Raw genomic sequence first — 20,543 nt, 5'->3', positions numbered from 1 at the left:
AGGCCACAACAGTGAGAGGCCTGCGTACCGGAAAAAAAAAAAAAAAAAAAATCTACAAACAATAAATGCTGGAGAGGGTGTGGAGAAAAAGGAACCCTCCTACACTGTGGGTGGGAATGTAAATTGGTACAGCCACTATGGAGAAGAGTATGGAGGTTCCTTGAAAAACTAAAAGTAGAGCTACCATATGATCCAGCAATCCCACTCCTGGGCATATATCCAGAGAAACCCATCATTTGAAAAGATACATGTACCCCAATGTTCACTGCAGCACTATTTACAATAGCCAAGACACGGAAGCAACAGAGGAATGGATAAAGAAAATGTGGTGCATATATACATTGGAATATTACTCAGCCATAAAAAAGAATGAAATAATGCCATCTGCAGCAACATGGATGCACCTAGAAATTGTCATACTGAATGAAGTCAGTCACACAGAGAAAGACAAATATCACATGATATTGCTTATATGTAGAACCTAAAAAAAGGGTACAAATGAACTTATCAACAAAACAGAAACAGAGTTACAGATGTAGAAAACAAATTTATGGTCACTTGGGGTAAGGGTGGGGGGATAAATTGGGAGACTGGGACTGACATATACACACCTCTATACATAAAACAGATCATTAATATGGATCTACTGTACAGCACAGGGACCTCTACTCAATACTCTGTAATGGCCTATATGGGAAAAGAATCTAAAAAAGAGTGGATATATGTATGTGTATAACTGTGCAGTACACCTGAAACTAACACAACATTGTAAATCAACTATACTCCAATAAAAATTTTAAAAATAAAAAATAAAAAAAACAAACTACCATATAATCCAGCAATTCCACTTCTGGGTATACATCCAAAGAAAATGAAATCACTTCTTGAAGAGGTATCTGCATGTCTATGTTCACTGCCGCATTATTCATAATAGCCAAGATATGGAAACAACCTAACTGTCCATTAACAGATAAATGGATAAGGAAGATGGGGGGGGGTACTGGAATATTATTCAGCCATGAGAAAGAAGGAAATCCTGCCATTTGCAAAACATGGAAGAACCTAGAGAACATGACAGTAAGTGAAATTAGTCAGAAAGACAAATACTGCATGATCTCCCTTCTATGTGAAATCTTAAAAAGAAAAAAAAAGTGTCAAACTCATAGAAACAGAGTAGAATGGTGGTTACCAGGGCCTCGGAGAGATGGAGATATGTTGGTCAAAGGGTAGAAGGCTTCATTTATAAGATGAATAAGCTCTGAGGAATCTAACATAGAGCAGAGTGACTATAGTTAACAATACTGTTTGTACTTAAAATTTGCTGAGAGAATAGACTACAAGTATTCTCACTACCAAAAAAAAAAAGGTAACTGAGGTGATGGATGTATTAATTAACCTGATTGTGGTAATTATTTCACAAAATATACATATGTCAAATCACTATGTTGTATACTTTAAATATACACAATTTTATCAATTATACTTCAGTAAAACTGAAGAAATTAAGAATAGACAAATGCTTGGCAAATATTTATATACATATTTACATTTTAAAATATACAGTAAGATACAGACGTCAACTATATATTTACAACCTTCTCCACCTCAAAGCTAAAACCAAGCCCAATGGGAACACATTAGAAGAATTCCCACTAAAGTCAGAGGCCAAACACAGCTATCTATGCACTTCACCACCACTATTTACTACTGTTGTGGAGGTACTACCTATCACAATTAGGCAACAGAAAAAAAACGCAGGTATACAACTGAGGGAAAAATGATTAAAGTATCATTATTTGCAGATAATACTATTATATACCTGAAAAATCCAAGAGAATCAACTGAAAACCTTTTATAGTTGATAAAAGAATCAGGTAAGGTGATGAAAATTAATATAGAGAAATCAGTGTCTTCACATACATCATCAACAAGTAGGTAGAGGATAAAATGCTTCAGCACTAAAAACAAAAAAAGACCTGAGAATAAACTTGACAAGAAATGTCAAGAAATCTCTCAAAAATAAAAGAAGACTCAAAGAGAAAGGCATGCAATCTTCTTAGTGGGGAAGACTCATCATCAAAATGTCACTCTTCCTACATTAACCTAAAAATGTAACTTAGTCTCAATAAAAACAAACAGGACTTTTAACTAGCAAAGTTATTTTAAAGTTCATATAGAAAAACAAAAATAGCCAGGAAAGTTCTGAAAAATAAAGATAATGAATGAGAATTAACTTTACCAAATAACGAAACACGCTATAAAACTTGGGTAATTAAAACTGTGATAACAACACACTAAAACATGGATTAATGTATACAACAGAAAGTCCAGAAACAGAACCAAACGTACATGATATGTGGCAAAGTATATCATATGTAGTAAATGAAAGGGGATATTTAAACAAGTAGGAAAAAGATGAATGGTTCAATAACAGGTACTGCAACAAATGGGTGGCCAATTGGGAAAAAATTAAGTTGGACCCACACTTCACACCAAAATAAATTCCAAATGGATAAAAGACTAAAAGGTAAAAAATGAAATAGAAAAAGTACTTTAAGAAACCACAGGATAGGGACTTCCCTGGTGGCACAGTGATTAAGAATCCGCCTGTCAATGCAGGGGACACAGGTTCAAGCCCCGGTCTGGGAAGATCTCACATGCCGCAGAGCAACTAAGCCCGTGTGCCACAACTACTGAGGCTGCTCTCTAGAGCCCGTGAGCCACAACTACTGAGAGCGCGAGCCACAACTACTGAAGCCTGCGCGCCTAGAGCCCGTGCTCTGCAACAAGAGAAGCCACCACAGTGAGAAGCCCACGCACCGCAACAAAGAGTAGCCCCTGCTCTCGCAACTAGAGAAAGCCCGCGTGCAGCAACAGAGACTCAACACAGCCAAAAATAAATAAATTTATTTAAAAAAAAAAAGAAACCACAGGATAATTTTTCATACTCTTCTACTAGGGAAAATCTTTCTAGGTATGACAGAGAACCCAGAAGCCTTAAAAAGTCAATAAATACAACCCAATTAAAAACTAATTTTTTTCCATGACAAAACCATCCTAAGTAAAAAAATAAATAACCACCTATAAAAATATAACTGCAATTCATACCACTGACAAAGTACAAAGTTCCTTCATATATAAGTAATTTTTACAAAATTAATTTTAAAAAAACCAAAGCCCAGTAGAAAAATAGGCCAAGGATACAAACAGCTTTTTCACAGAAAACAGAAATGGTCCTTCAACCTTAAACTAAAACTACCCCTGAGTGTTCATTCTATTACTCTTTTAACTTTTCTACAGGCTGAACTAAGAAGTTTGGGGGGGGGGGAATCTACAGAGAGAAACCATTTTTTCGCCTATCAAATTGGCAAAAACCAAACTGTGAGGTACCACAGTGTTGGTGAGGGTATGGATAAACAGGCACTGCCACACACGGCTGGGAGCATATGTAGACAAAACCTCTATGGAGGTTTATCTGGTAAGAGCGATCAAAATCACAAAAGTACATACTCACCAACACAGCCTTCCTGCCTCAGGTGAGTGAATGGATAGGTGCACTTGGCCATGCATGGACTGATGCATATAGAACATTAGTCAATTGTGTCTGTGTTAGCAAAGTTTAAAACACCTTACATGTCCATCAATAAAGCTCAGGCTAAATAAATTAAGGTACATCCTGACAATGGAATATTATCCAGTTGTAAAAGACAATGAAAAAGTTCTTATGTATTGATAATGAACTATCACAAACAGAGGAAAAAGCAAGGGATATAGTGTGCTACTTTCACGTAAAAGAAAAGAGCTCTCAGGACTTCCCTGGTGGCGCAGTGGTTAAGAATCCGCCTGCCAATGCAGGGGACTCGGGTGCCCGTGAGCCACAACTACTGAGAGCGCGAGCCACAACTACTGAAGCCTGCGCGCCTAGAGCCCGTGAGCCACAACTACTGAGAGCGCGAGCCACAACTACTGAAGCCTGCGCGCCTAGAGCCCGTGAGCCACAACTACTGAGAGCGCGAGCCACAACTACTGAAGCCTGCGCGCCTAGAGCCCGTGAGCCACAACTACTGAGAGCGCGAGCCACAACTACTGAAGCCTGCGCGCCTAGAGCCCGTGAGCCACAACTACTGAGAGCGCGAGCCACAACTACTGAAGCCTGCGCGCCTAGAGCCCGTGAGCCACAACTACTGAGAGCGCGAGCCACAACTACTGAAGCCTGCGCGCCTAGAGCCCGTGAGCCACAACTACTGAGAGCGCGAGCCACAACTACTGAAGCCTGCGCGCCTAGAGCCCGTGAGCCACAACTACTGAGAGCGCGAGCCACAACTACTGAAGCCTGCGCGCCTAGAGCCCGTGAGCCACAACTACTGAGAGCGCGAGCCACAACTACTGAAGCCTGCGCGCCTAGAGCCCGTGAGCCACAACTACTGAGAGCGCGAGCCACAACTACTGAAGCCTGCGCGCCTAGAGCCCGTGAGCCACAACTACTGAGAGCGCGAGCCACAACTACTGAAGCCTGCGCGCCTAGAGCCCGTGAGCCACAACTACTGAGAGCGCGAGCCACAACTACTGAAGCCTGCGCGCCTAGAGCCCGTGAGCCACAACTACTGAGAGCGCGAGCCACAACTACTGAAGCCTGCGCGCCTAGAGCCCGTGAGCCACAACTACTGAGAGCGCGAGCCACAACTACTGAAGCCTGCGCGCCTAGAGCCCGTGAGCCACAACTACTGAGAGCGCGAGCCACAACTACTGAAGCCTGCGCGCCTAGAGCCCGTGAGCCACAACTACTGAGAGCGCGAGCCACAACTACTGAAGCCTGCGCGCCTAGAGCCCGTGAGCCACAACTACTGAGAGCGCGAGCCACAACTACTGAAGCCTGCGCGCCTAGAGCCCGTGAGCCACAACTACTGAGAGCGCGAGCCACAACTACTGAAGCCTGCGCGCCTAGAGCCCGTGAGCCACAACTACTGAGAGCGCGAGCCACAACTACTGAAGCCTGCGCGCCTAGAGCCCGTGAGCCACAACTACTGAGAGCGCGAGCCACAACTACTGAAGCCTGCGCGCCTAGAGCCCGTGAGCCACAACTACTGAGAGCGCGAGCCACAACTACTGAAGCCTGCGCGCCTAGAGCCCGTGCTCTGCAACAAGAGAAGCCACCACAGTGAGAAGCCCACGCACCGCAACAAAGAGTAGCCCCTGCTCTCGCAACTAGAGAAAGCCCGCGTGCAGCAACAGAGACTCAACACAGCCAAAAATAAATAAATTTATTTAAAAAAAAAAAGAAACCACAGGATAATTTTTCATACTCTTCTACTAGGGAAAATCTTTCTAGGTATGACAGAGAACCCAGAAGCCTTAAAAAGTCAATAAATACAACCCAATTAAAAACTAATTTTTTTCCATGACAAAACCATCCTAAGTAAAAAAATAAATAACCACCTATAAAAATATAACTGCAATTCATACCACTGACAAAGTACAAAGTTCCTTCATATATAAGTAATTTTTACAAAATTAATTTTAAAAAAACCAAAGCCCAGTAGAAAAATAGGCCAAGGATACAAACAGCTTTTTCACAGAAAACAGAAATGGTCCTTCAACCTTAAACTAAAACTACCCCTGAGTGTTCATTCTATTACTCTTTTAACTTTTCTACAGGCTGAACTAAGAAGTTTGGGTGGGGGGGGAATCTACAGAGAGAAACCATTTTTTCGCCTATCAAATTGGCAAAAACCAAACTGTGAGGTACCACAGTGCTGGTGAGGGTATGGATAAACAGGCACTGCCACACACGGCTGGGAGCATACGTAGACAAAACCTCTATGGAGGTTTATCTGGTAAGAGCGATCAAAATCACAAAAGTACATACTCACCAACACAGCCTTCCTGCCTCAGGTGAGTGAATGGATAGGTGCACTTGGCCATGCATGGACTGATGCATATAGAACATTAGTCAATTGTGTCTGTGTTAGCAAAGTTTAAAACACCTTACATGTCCATCAATAAAGCTCAGGCTAAATAAATTAAGGTACATCCTGACAATGGAATATTATCCAGTTGTAAAAGACAATGAAAAAGTTCTTATGTATTGATAATGAACTATCACAAACAGAGGAAAAAGCAAGGGATATAGTGTGCTACTTTCACGTAAAAGAAAAGAGCTCTCAGGACTTCCCTGGTGGCGCAGTGGTTAAGAATCCGCCTGCCAATGCAGGGGACACGGGTTCGATCCCTGGTCCAGGAAAATCCCACATACTGCAGAGCAACTAAGCCCGCGAGCCACAACTACTGAAGCCTGCGTGCCTAGAGCCCATGCACTGCAACAAAGAGTAGTCCCCACTTGCCTCAACTAGAGAAAGGCCGTGTGCACCAATGAAGACCCAACACAGCCAAAAATAAATAAATTTTAAGAAAGAAAGAAAGAAAGAAAGAAAGAAAAGAGCTCTCTGTGTATTCGTCTGTATTATGCACAGAAAGCCCTGGACTGACACTCGAGAACTTGTAACACTGGCTGCCTCTGGGGAAAGGATCTGGTGGCCAGGGGCAAGGTGGAAGGGAAACGTTCCCATGTATACCCTGTCGTACCCTTTAAATTTTGTGCTATGTGAATGTAGTACTGCACTAAAAAGCTAAAATTAAAATATAATGAAAGCCTCCCTGTAGGAGCAGCAGCCTTCTACTCTGAGCTTCTGTAACTGTATTTCCACACTGCTCTGTGTCCATTCTGACTTTCTCACCCTCCCTTGATTCAGTGTGGTCCCTCTTGGGAGGTCAAAGCTGAATCACCTTTGTTTCCCTAGAGCAGCCAGCACCTCATTTGGTGCCGAAAAGAAAGTCACTGTAGGTCTGTTCACTGTGCTAAACTAGTCCACTGGTGCAAACAATTCATCTTTGGGGGAAAGTTGCTTTGCAAAGTGGACCAATGATCAGTACAGGAAATTCTGCTTCTCTAAGCATCAAAATTATCAAATAAGCTGGAAGAATTTTCAGCAGACTAAATTAACATTACTAAAAAAAGAAAGGAGTTTCAGCTAATGAGTGAAAGCTGATTTCAGAGAATTTGAAGCCTGAAAACACATATATTCAAGAGGATGACTACTGTCACATTTAGAATAATTGTGATGGCACAGCAATACCCATATTGAAGGAAGACTAAATTACACTAATTGTTTGTGATGTTCGTCACAAATAACCATGTACAAGATACCAACCCTCTTCATAATTCAGCATCAACAAACATATTAAAGATTTTCGTCCACAATGCCAGCTACCTACATTTTCATTCCCTTTTGACCTGGTCAGCAATGACTAACAAAGGGATTGAACTGACCACTGCTAAGAACATGGGCAAAGAATCTGTTTTAAAGCTAGAAACAACCCAGGAGCTCAATGGGGCAGCCTTGTCATTCCACAAGATAGGACCTTTGGCTCAGAGGTAGGGTGCCCTCAGCCTTGGTCCCAGCTGGCAGGAGCATGGCCAGGACCAGCCTCCTGCTCTCAGCCACAAATGGGCACATCCAAGCCACATAGAATGGTGGCCTCTTGCCTGGTTTCCTGACAGAAGTGTGGTCTGCTGGAAAGCAGCACGGTTCTTGATAGTTTACCCAAAAGTGAAGTTGTGACGAGTCTCTATTTTATTACTATCTCAAGAGCTTTTAATATAAATGCCACATGGAAGATGGTTCCATTCCAAACACAAAATATGAAAAAGATCTGTTTGTGAGGGGGAGAGTGCCAAAGAGAGCCAAGAGATGAGGGTCACCTGGGGCCCTTCTCCTTGTAACAGTTTTTCAACAAACAGTGCTGGGAAAACTGGATAGTCACATGCAAAAAAAAACGTTAAACTGGACCCTTACCTTACATCATATACAAAAATTAACTCAAAATGGATCAAAGACCTAAACAAAGAGCTAAAACTATAAAACTCTTAAAAGAAAACATAGGGCTTCCCTGGTGGTGCAGTGTTTACGAATTCACCTGCCAATGCAGGGGACACGTGTTCGAGCCCTGGTCCGGGAAGATACCACATGCCATGGAGCAAATAAGCCCATGCGCCATTAACTACTGAGCCTGCGCTCTCAGAGCCCACGAGCCACAACTACTGAGCCTGCATGCAACAACTACTGAAGCCCACGTGCCTAGAGCCTGTGCTCGGCAACAAGAGAAGCCACCGCAATGAGAAGCACGCGCACTGCAAGGAAGAGGAGCCCCCGCTCGTCGCAACTAGAGAAAGCCGCGCACAGCAATGAAGAACCAAAGCAGCCAAAAATAAATAAAATAAATTTATTTAAAAAAAATTTTTAAAAAAAGAAAACATAGGGTTAAAAGCTTCATGATACTCGATTTTGAAAGGATTTCTTAGATATGACACTAAAAGCACAGGCAAAATAAAAAATAAACAAATTAGAGTTCATAAAAACTAATCATTTTTGTACATCAAAGGAAACTATCAACAGAGTGAAGACAACCCACATAATGGGAGAAAATATTTGCAAATCATATATCTAAGAAGGAATTAATATCCGGAATATAGGAAGAACTCCTACAACTCGGCAAACAAACAAACAAACCTGATTCAAAAATGGGCAAAGGGGACTTGAGGACACGGGGCGAGGGAAGGCTAAGCTGGGAAGAAGTGAGAGAGTGGCATGGACATACATACACTACCAAATGTGAAACAGATAGCTAGTGGGAAGCAGCTGCATAACACAGGGAGATCAGCTCGGTGCTTTGTGACCACCTAGAGGGGTGGGATAGGGAGGATGGGAGGGAGACCCAAGAGGGAAGGGATATGGGGATATATGTATACGTATAGCTGATTCACTTTGTTATAAAGCAGAAACTAACACAACAATGTAAAGCAATTATACTCCAATAAAGATGTTTAAAAAAGAAATGGGCAAAGGACTTGAATAGGCATTTCTTTAAAGAAGATATACAAATAGCCAAAAAGCACATGAAAAGATGCTCGACATCACTACTCATTATGAAAATACAAATCAAAACCATAATGAGATACCATTTCACACCCACTAGGATGGCTCTTATTAAAAAAAAAAAAAACACAAAAATAACAAGTGTTGGAAAAGAAAAAAACGGACTTCCCTGGCAGTCCAGTGGCTAAGACTCCGCACTTCCAATGCAGGGGGCGCGGGTTTGATCTCACATGCTGTGTGGTGCGGCCAAAAAATAAAATAAAAAGTGTTGGTAAGGATGTGAAGAAATTGGAACTTTTGTGCACTGCTGGTAGGAATGAAAAATGGTACAGCCCCTGTGGAAGACAGTTTGGCAGTTCTTCAAAAAGTTAAACATAAAATTACCATATGATCCAGCAATTCCTCTCCTGGGTATATATCCAAAGCACTGAAATTAGGGACTCAAACAGATATCTGTACAGATATCTTTACAGATATTTATAAACAGCATTATTCACAACAGGCAAAAGGCGGAAATTGCTCAAATAGTCATTGACAGATGGAGAGATAAACAAAATGTGGATGTAGGTACAACAGAATATTATTTGGCCTGAAAAAGGAATGAAATTCTACAACATGGATGAATACTGAAAACATGTAAAGTGAAATAAGCCAGACGCAAAAGAACAAATATAGTATGATTCCACTTATATGTAGGATCTAGAATGGGCAAATTCATAGAGGCAGAAAGTAGAATGGTGATTGCCAAGGCCTGGCAGGGAGGGGAGAATGGGGAGTTGTTTAATGGGTACAGAGTTTCTGTCTGGAATGATGAAAACGTTCTGGAAATGGAAAGTGGTGATGGCTGCACAACACTGAGAATATATTTGATGACACTGAATGCTACACTTAAAAATGGTTAAAATGGAGACTTCCCTGGCAGTCCAGCGGTTAAGACTCTGTGCTTCCAATGCGCGGGCTAAGACGTTAAATTTTGTTATGTATATTTTGCCTCAATTAAAAAATCACCAAATAATTAAAAAATACAATAATGAGAAGAGTGGATGATATAGATGAAACGAGTGCCCTCAAGTTAATGAGTAAATGACAGACATAACTAAGTGATACATACACAATGGAATACTGCTCTCTGCTTTTGTGTATATTTCAATTTTATGATAATAAACATTAATAAATAGAGAAGCCCTTTGTAACGTGCAAGGCCTTTTCAGAATTTATCCCTTTACAAAATTTAGCAACAATGAATACACAAGGATCAAAGACCTAAACTTAAGACTTAGAAGTATAAAAACTCTTAGAAGAGAACATAAGGCAAAAGCTTTACGACACTGGATTTGGAAATTCCTTGGTATACGACCAAAGGCAATGGCAACAAAAGAAAAAATAAACAGACTGGACTTCATAAAAATTTTTAAATGTGTGCATCAAAAGATACTATCGAGGACTTCCCTGGTGGTCCAGTGGGTAAGACTCTGCGCTCCCAATGCAGGGGGTCCAGGTTTGATCCCTGGTTGGGGAACTAGATCCCAAATGCATGCCGCCACTAGGAGTCCGCATGCCGCAACTAAGAAGTCCACATGTGGCAATGAACATCCCACATGTTGCAGCTAAGACCCAGCGCAGCCAAAATAAATAAATAAATAATTTTTAAAAGTAAACACACAAATAAATTTTTTTTTAAAAGATACTATCAACAGGGAATTCCCTGGTGGTCCAGTGCTTAGGGCTCCGCACTCTCAGTTCTGAGGGCCCGGGTTCCATCCCTGGTTGGGGAACTAAGATCCCATAAGCCATGCAGCATGGCAAAAAAAACCCCAAAAACCTATCAAAAGAGTAAAAAGGCAACCCACAGAATGGGAGAAAATATTTACAAATCTTACATCTGATAAGGGATTAATATATAGAATATACAGAAAAGTCCTAAAACTCAACAACAAAAAAACAATCTGATTAAAAAATGGGCAGAGGACTTGAATAGACATTTCCCCAAAGATATACAGATGGCTAATAAAGACATGAAAAGATGCTCAACATCACTAATCACTAGGGAAATGCAAATCGAAATTACAATGACTCAGTAGCAACCACTGAAAATACCTCAGAAATATTAATAGAATAGAGCTTGCTCTGCACCCAGGACAGTGTTAGTGCTAGAGCTGCTGGTATAAAAAAACCACTGAACTATATCTAACCGGACTCCTGCCCATTTACATTCAAGAAGGCAGGATTTAGCAATCTAAAGCGAGCAGGGGGCCAGTAATTTGAAACAGTGTACAATCAATACTAGGTTGTGTGGTTCAGAATATAAACTCATAACTTCTTTCTTTAGGTGAATTAAAGCAGATCCTTAAATACACACTGCTGCTACCTTAAATAAATTTATTAGAAATCTCTTCTGTAGTTTCTTTCATCCATTTTATAAAGTGTACAAGCACAAATATAAGGCAGTATTTACCATTTAAATTATGAAAAGAATTTTAAAAGGTTTTAAGGCCAAATTGAGTATATGAACTTCAAGAATATTAATAAAATGGTCAACTCTGTAATTATGATATTTAATTGTTAAATTGCTTATGCTATAAATTTTATTATTTTTAAAAAAAATATTTATTTATTTTTGGCTGCCTCAGATCTTAGTTGCAGCGTGTGGGCTTAGTTGCCCTGCAGCATGTGGGATCTTAGTTCCCTGACCAGGGATCAAACCCACATCACTGGAAGGCAGATTCTTAACCACTGGACCACCAGGGAAGTCCCTACAAATTTTAAAATACACATGTAAAATGAGATTTAGAAATGCTGCTCTTTTCTAGGCTCATATTTTTCTAGAGTACACTTTCACTCCTGCCTTAGTTATTGAAGATATCTTTCTGAATCAATGTATGATGCTGTGAATGGACACTTTATCTCAAGTCATAACTACTCATTTGTATAATAACATTAAGAAAGTTATTCTTAATTTGAATACTAATCAAGGGATAATACTTTAATGTTCTGGAGACTATTTTCACATATTATTTGTTAAATGCTGGACTATATTATGAAAATGTTTTCAAGAAATCATTTTAAGTATACAGATCAGTGTTTCTTACAGGCAAAATGCTAAAATAAGCTTCCTATAATAGGTACAGGTGTTATTTTTGAGTTTTGTACAATATTACAAATTAACAACACAAAAAATGTTTAATTTATTCAACAAATACGTTCACACAAATTTGGTAGGACTTTAGAAAGACTCTATATTTGAGAAAAGATCTGGTTCACTTACACTACGTAGACTGTATTATCCTTTCATAGCATTAGGTGCCTGGTACTTTAAATCTGTGACAAACCATGACAAATTTTTAAAGAGGAATTATTATTGTAAAATGAAGAATTATGTATTTCTAAATGCTGTATTGCTGTAAATTTAACTGATAAAGCTCTGCTTATTTAGAGTTTTGAAGAAATATCCTCTCTTCAGTTAAACATTTTCATAATGGAATGATGTAAACTGAAGTGATAAACAGTATTATTAAAATAAAATGTTTATATATAAAAAAACAAAAAAAAGAAGAAAGTTATTCTTAAAATGTATTCTCAGTGAATAGTTGAGATCTGTACTATGTAACCACTTTCTGTGTTGATTTTAAGTGATCTTTAAAAAACTTCTTAGCAAAAAAACAAAAAACTACAAGGAGAGATACTACCTCATACCCATTACAATGACTACTGTCAAAAACCCCAGAAAACGGGACTTCCCTGGTGGCACAGTGATTAAGAATCTGCCTGCCAATGCAGGGGACACGGGTTTGATCCCTGGTCCAGGAAGATCCCACGTGCCGCGGAATAACTAAGCCTGTGCACCGCAACTACTGAGCCTGCGTTCTAGAGCCCGCATGCCACAACTACTGAAGCCCATGTGCCCTAGAGCCCGTGCTGTGCAACGAGAAGCCACCACAATGAGAAGCACACGCACCACAACGAAGAATAGCTCCTGCTCACCACAACTAGAGAAATCCCACATACAGGAATGAACACCCAATGGAGCCAAAAATAAAATAAATAAAATAAATTTAAAATAATAATAATAAAGCTTTAAAAAAGACAGAAAACAACAAGTGTTAGCAAGGATGTGGAGAAACTGGAACCCTTGTACACTGCTGGTAAGAATATAAAATGGTACAGCCTCTGTGGAAAACAGTATGGTGGTTCCCAAAAAATTAATCATAGAATTACCATCCAGCAATTCCACTTCCATACTGGCACAAGAGAACTGAAAACAAGGACTTGAACAAATATGTGTATACCCATGTTTATAGCAGCATCATTCACAACAGCCAGAAGGTGGAAACAATTCAAATGTCTGTCAACGGATGAATGGATAAACAAAATGTGGTATATACATGGAATATTATTCAACCTTAAAAAGGAAAGAAATTCTGATACATGCTACGACATGCTTGAACCATGAGGATATTATGCTAAATGAAATAAGCCAGCCATAAAAAGACTAATACTGTATAAGTCCACTTATACTTAGAGTAGTCAAAATCATAGACAGTAGGATGGTGACTGCCAGGGACTTAGGAGAGGAGAAATGAGGAGTTATTGTTTAATGGGTACAGAGTTTCAGTTTTTCAAGACGAAAAGAGATATGGAGAGAATGGTGTTGATGTTGCAAAAAAAATTATGAATGTACTTTTAATACCACTGAACTGTACACTTAAAAATGGTTAATATGCTAAGCTGTGTATTTACCACAATAAAAAAATGGAACAATAACAAAAAAGAATTAGTACATAGGAGGGGGCAGGGGAAAGCAGGGCTCAGAGGGATTCAAGTGTACAAAAAAAATGAAAGGAAATAGAAGAGAACATAAATTTGGCTACAAGAATGTAATGTTTAGAATAGAGATGAAATGTGTTATATATTTTAGGGTAAAATTTGAGAGAAAGAGCAAAACATCTAGCTGTAAAAAAAAAAAAAAAAAAAAGTTGTATGCCAGAAGTAAGGTTAATACAGAAAGCACAAGCCAGAGGACTCTGAATATAAAAGAGACTCTGAGCTCCCTAGGGGCCAAGGCAAAGAAGGAACCATTTTGACACAGTTCACAGTATGGTTTAATCAAACCAATGGCCCAATGGTTCAGAAGAGGCACGAGCATTCCAGGCACTGGACCTGAAGGAAATTTCTAATTGGCCTCCAGATTTTCTTGGGAACTTCTAATATAGATCTCAATGCAAGCTGATGGGGCCAAGCAAAGTGAGTTTAGTTAAAACAAAAACAAAACAACTGGAAGGAGGCCAGAAATATGCTGCTTCCTAATGATCCAGTTTCATCCAAAGACAAAACACTGCCTAAAACAGGTACATTGAAGCATGTTCCAGCACAATCCCATGGATGTCCTTTACCAAAGTTGAGCTCAGGATAGCTTTTGGGAGGTGAAGAATTCAAGATTATCCTCCCTGACAAGAATATGAGATGCAATGTTCTCTGTTGCCTGCTGAAGGAAGGCAGGTCTTGATGTTTCTAACAGTCACTGTCGCTGGGGTGACAACCAAGAAGAATGAATGTCAAACCGAACCACGGCTCATACCTGAAAGAAGGTAACTAATCACCCCATGGAGATGAGGTGGCATAAATACAGGCTGGTAGAGGGAAGGAGTGGGTAGGCCAGCTTGGGGCAGATCATGAGAGTGGGGAGCTACTGAAGATTGTTGAAGAGGAGAGAAATGATGATTGAAGACTTCCTGAGTGACAATGCAGTCTTCTGAAAGGTGCAAACGAAGCCCACGCCAAACTGTGAGCAAGGCTGCTCAAAGAGAAAGTCATCAGAAAACATAAAAATAAACGAGAGAGGACTTCCCTGGTGGTCCAGCGGTTAAGACCCCGTGCTCTCAACGCAGGGGGCCCAGGTTCAATCCTTGGTCAGGGAACTAGATTCTGTGTGCCGCAACTAAAGATCCCGCATGCCGCAACTAGACCAGGCGCAGCCAAATAAATAAATAAATATTTTTTTAAAAAAATAAATAAATGAGAGCTCATGCTTTTAAAAATCCAAAAATGTTCCAGAATAGTTTTATACATGAAAAAATGTCCACACAATAACAGAAAATGGATACAAAACAGTATGATCTCATTATACAAAGAGAGAATAAGAGAATGAGCAAGAAAGAAGCCTGAGAAGAAGTCTGCTAGTGGTTACCACTGGGATTACAGACAATTGAAATGTGTGCGTGTGCATGTGTGTGTATGTGTGCGCCTATTAATTTTTATTCAACCTGGGTGACTCGAATTAAAAAAAAAAACTCTCCTCAAAAACCTTAGAAACTTCAGGGAAAACTGAAATAGCACTATAACTGAGAATACAATCTTAATTATGACATCATCTAAAAATAAAAAGGAAATTGACTAAAAACAAGAGCCAGTTATGTACAGATCTTCCTCAATTTACAACAGAGTTACATACTAATAAATCCATCCTAAGTTGAAAATATTGTAAGTCGAAAATGTATTTAATACACCTAGCCTGCTGAACATCATAGCTTAGCCTAGCCTACTTTAGATGTGCTCAGATTACTTACGTTAGTCTACGGTTGGGCAAAAGCATCTAACACAAAGCCCATTTTATAATAAAGTATTGAATATCTCATGTAACTTATTGAATACCATACTGAAAATGAAAAACAGAATGATTGTCTGAGTACAGAATGGCTGTAAGTTTATCAGTTGTTTACCCTCATGATTGCATGTCTGACTGGGAGCTGCGGCTCGATGCTGCTGTCCAGCATCACGAGAAAAAGCATGTACCACGTATCATTACCCCAGAAAAGATCAAAATTCAAAATTTGAAGTATGGTTTCTACCGAATGCATGATTGCTTTGGCACCGTCATATCGTGGAAAAACTGTAAGTTGAATCATCATTAATTCGGGGACCAACCATACTTGGCAAAACTACACTATAAGACTAACTGATGCTGGGGACTTCCCTGGTGGTCCAGTGGCTAAGATTCCGCACTCCCAATGCAGGGGGCCCGAGTTTGATCCCTGGTCAGGGAACTAGATCCCACATGCTGCAACTAAAGATCCCGTATGCCACAATGAAGATCCCACGTGCTGCAACTAAGACCCAAAGCAGCCAAATAAATAAATAATTTTTTTTTTTTTTTTTAAAAGACTGAAGCTGATGAGATTCAGAGTGAAACATGAAAGCACTGACATCGTGCTCTGGTTTTAGAGCCATGGCTCTCAAAGTGTGGTTCCCTAGGCCAACAGTAGCAGCACCTGGTAACTTGTTTGTAATTCAAATTCCAGGGCCTACCTCTCACCTACGGACTCTGGAGGTGGGGTTAAAACAATCCCTCCAGGTAATTTTAATTCACACTAATGTTTGAGAACCTAGTTACAAAGTAATGATAATTCATTTGGATAAAAACAGCTTATATAATTAGGAAAATATGTTTCTTGCTCAAAACCCATTCTGTTATTTTAACCTAAACTCCTAAACAAACACTAATCTATTCAATTGTGAAATGATAAGCTAGAAGATGACAAAGATATTTTTTAATTAGGTATAATTCTGGAACCGCTCATTTTGAAATAATGTACTAACCACTGCAGTGGAATGAACTGAAGAATCTAGTTTGTAAAAAGTGATAAGGAATCAACGTATTTGGAATTTCAATATTTAGATGATTTGAAAATACTCTAAGGTTGGGAAATAGTGCAAATACGACTATTAGAACTGCCATATTTGAGAAAACTGAATAGTCTCTGGCTTCAGACTGAATTAACATGTTTAAAATAGAAAAGGTTCAACAACAAAATTGTAACAACTTCTTTTTTTTTTGGCCGCACTGCGTGGCTTGTGGGACCTTAGTTTCCTGACCAGGGATTGAACCAAGGCCCTCAGCAGTGAAAGTGCAGAGTCCTAACCACTGGAACGCCAGGGAATTCCCCCAAATTTTAACTTCTGAAGGGCTTTATCAGTCACTATAGTGTCAAACTTAAGAGCGGTACTATATTTGAGACATAAAGACTATTGAAATACTAGATCCTCTTTCACACTCAGACTGCAATTTCTAAAATAATTTATAATTGGTTATTAATATGAAATACCCTTTCTCTGATTATGTGGAATTACACTGAACTTCACTAGACTTCCAGCTTGGGAACAAATGGGACAAATAACACTTCACATATTTCATGAATTCAGAAAATGCTAAATATCAAATAAACCAGTGGTTTCTTAATATTTTTGATTATGATCCCTAACAACAAAAATTCAAGTACATATCCCCAATATACGTATACTTATACATAAATTATATATATGTACTACTGTGATAATACAGAGTGTACATTATAAAATACAAAATAAAAAATAAGGCTGAAATAAACACAAAGATTCGTTTTTATTTTTTTTTCCTGAGACCCACGTGCACCCTTGGTGCTTACACATACACACACCCCTCTTTGGCCTCTATTGCAAATCTGCATGGCCCAGCTACCCTGCAAACATTTTCAGGCAGTGCCCCTGACCACTCAAGGGGAAGCTGTCAAACACAGTGACCAAATGAATGTCTCCTTCCTGCGGAGTTCCACCATCTCTAACTCAAGTCTGTGACACTGGGTTCCTTCCTTCACCCCTAACACCCTCCTCTGCTACCTTTCACTTGGTAGGCAGTGGAGAAGACTGTGAAGCCAGCAGGTCCAAGAACAGCATAAAAGCATGGACTCTGTTTTCAGACAAACCTGGGTTTCCACCTGGCCTCAGCTTCTAAATCACTAGGTGACCCAGAGCCAGTCAGATAACCTCTCTAAAACTAATCATTTAAGGGGGTGATAACAGTGTCATCGCCCCTGGTTATTATGAAGATTAAGTGAGATAAGCTGTTATGAGAGCACCTAGCACAGAATCTAGACAGCCCAAGTGCTGGATAAATATTTTACCCAGAATTATTACTTCAGGCGGCAAAAGAAGTCACCTGGACTTTGCTTCAGTGGCCAACTCAGGAAGGGAGCAAGTTACAGTGGAAGTAGCTAGGTGGTGCAGTTCAGTAGACCTGGTTTGAAGGCCTGATCCCCAATGCCAAGCTGGGTGACACTGGCAACCTAGTTTCTCTATGAAGGGTAGTCTTCTCATCTGTTTAATGGGAGCAATGACACAAACTGTACATGAAGTACCTATCGGAGCCAGTAAAACTAACACTGGTGGCCACCAAATGGCCACCGATGGTGAGGGTAAGCAAATAACACATAAACCTAAGTTTCATTCCAGGGTCCTTGGGACACATTCATGTATACACTAAGACAGCAGGCATCCCCTAAAGTCTACCACCAAATGTTAATAAATGCATGTGTACTGAACCCCACAGGTATGGTTCATTTCCCAACTGGACAGTTTACTTGTTCATATATGACCTCAAGCAATTCACCATCTTTATGTCTCCATTTTCTATGCATAAACTAGGAGTAGTAGACTTTTTTTTTTTTTTTTTTTTTGCGGTACGCGGGCCTCTCACTGTTGCGGCTCTCCCCGTTGCGGAGCACAGGCTCCGGACGCGCAGGCTCAGCGGCCATGGCTCACGGGCCCAGCCGCTCCGCAACATGTGGGATCTTCCCGGACTGGGGCACGAACCCGTGTCCCGTGCATCGGCAGGCAGACTCTCAACCACTGCGCCACCAGGGAAGCCCAGTAGTAGACTTTTTATACCCACCTCCCGACAGTAAACTAATCTAGATGATAAGCGAGGGGGACCTAAACCAGTGATTATAAAGCACACGGAGACCTCTGGAGAGGTACTGTTTTTGCCACAATAGCAAAAGAAAAGAGAGCTCTCAAAGACCAGACGCGTTCATAATAAATGAGAATTAATTCTTTCAATTTCAATAAATCACCAAAAGAATGAGTGTGGAGATATATTTATACATATTTTGTGTTTTTTACATCGTGTATCCCGGGGAATGCTGCAAATATGTAAAACACCTAAATCCTAAATTCTATCAACATACATTAAAAAGATATAGGTCGTCAATTAGAGGAACACCTAAAATACTCTCAGACACCCTTGACCCTGACTCCCTTATAAAAGCTTCAGTCTTTAGCACAATACCCTGAGATGGCAGCACCGCAATAAGGACACTGCATAACCAAACTTCACAAACGTTTGGTCAAAAACACACTCAAAGCTAGTATCATTAAAGAAACCTTTACTAAGTCCTCTTCACAAAAATTATTACAAAATCCCCAGAAGGAGTTTAGTCACCCAACTCTGTCACCACAGAAGGTGGGGCAGTTAGTGACACGAAACAGGGCAAACTCCTGCCAGGAGGGGACTCACTGCTCCCCTAGGCCACGAGAATTTCCACCTGTACAACTACCTACGGCTCAAACAGTCTGGATCCCTGGCTCCCTGCAGCTAATACTATTCTGACATTAGGATCCTGCATGATGAACGGAAGTAATAAACCACCTAGAATAAACAGAGACAACATCAGTGAGCAATGTTTAGGTCTGAGCGAAAGAGAAAACTAGAATCCAAGCAAAACCCAGCAAAGAAGCTACGTGTTGCCTCTCAATCAGATCTTGCAAAGGAGGCAGGTGCGGACAGCGTGCTCTCTCCTCCGCACTCCGGAAAAACCAGACAGCCCCAAAGCAGGTTCTAGAACCGGCATCTTCCCAGGGGACGGCGGGGCCAGTGGGCGAAACAGAGCGACCCCCTCTCAGGCCAGTGGTCCCCGGGGCCAGGCGGAGGGCTGCGGGCGCGCGGTTGGCCCGGACGGGGGCGCGGCCAGAGTGGGATTGGGGACGCGGCAACCTAGCCCCCTCTCTGGCTACAGTCTCTCAGCCCGGCCCGCACGGCTGCTGGACAGCGCCCACGCCGGCGCGCCAGTGCCCCCGGCGGCCCCCATCCCAGAACCCCCCGGGCCGCGCAGCGGCGAGGCCCGAGCCGGGCCCGCGGGCGGACGCTGTGGGGACGCGCGCAGCGGTACCTGTGGCGGCAACAGCTCTCGGGCGGCGGCGACGGCGGCGGCGGGGACGGGGGCGGGGCGCGGCGTGCGCGCTCCCGGCCCGCGCGGTCCGGGCGTGGCGCCCGCCCTCTCACTCCCGGCCACCAGGCGCCCGCGCAGCTCTCCGCCCCTTCACCTCTCACCTCCTACCTTTCCCCTCCCGCTCCCGCCCCCGCCGTCCTTCGCATGTGCTCCCAGTGGCGTGCGCATGCGTGGTCGAGCCCCCAACCGCGGCTCCCGCTCGCCCCCTGGTGGACACCGGTCACACGACCCCTGGGGAGAGGTCTGGGGTGGGGCGGGGCCCGGCGAGGCGGACCGCGAAGCTAGGACAGAGCCTTGAGTAGAGCACCACAGCTTTTAACAACACGTTCCGCGGAATTAGCAAGAACACGCACAGGCTGCCCATGTTCCCTGTTTCATAACAGCGAAAAATTAAAAGCAGCCAAGATATACAACAAATGCAGATGGGTCAAATAAATTATGTCCATAAACTGGATTTCCTTAAGGCCTTTTAAAAGGGTTTTATGAATACTTAACTAATGTGGAAAGATGTTCTTGAAAGAATGTTCAAAATGAGCTGTAGGGTATGAGTTTTGTTAAAAACAATCCAAGAAGG

At 41.5% G+C, this 20,543-nt stretch overlaps 1 protein-coding gene across 1 annotated transcript in view; it reads right to left on the bottom strand.

The window, feature by feature from the left end:
- Nucleotides 1-19,983, bottom strand: part of SCAP (SREBF chaperone) — a 112,176-nt gene extending 92,193 nt beyond the window's left edge. The window contains exon 1 of the mRNA XM_055080182.1: nucleotides 19,910-19,983. The gene's annotated coding sequence lies outside the window, so the exon portion shown is untranslated. The remainder of the gene's footprint in view (nucleotides 1-19,909) is intronic.
- Between the last annotated feature and the right edge of the window lie 560 nt (nucleotides 19,984-20,543).

Source organism: Physeter macrocephalus, chromosome 18 (assembly GCF_002837175.3).
Source record: "Physeter macrocephalus isolate SW-GA chromosome 18, ASM283717v5, whole genome shotgun sequence".
NCBI lineage: Eukaryota > Metazoa > Chordata > Mammalia > Artiodactyla > Physeteridae > Physeter > Physeter macrocephalus.
The sequence above is the reverse complement of the archived record's forward strand: the minus strand, read 5'-3'. Positions and strand labels throughout refer to the sequence as shown.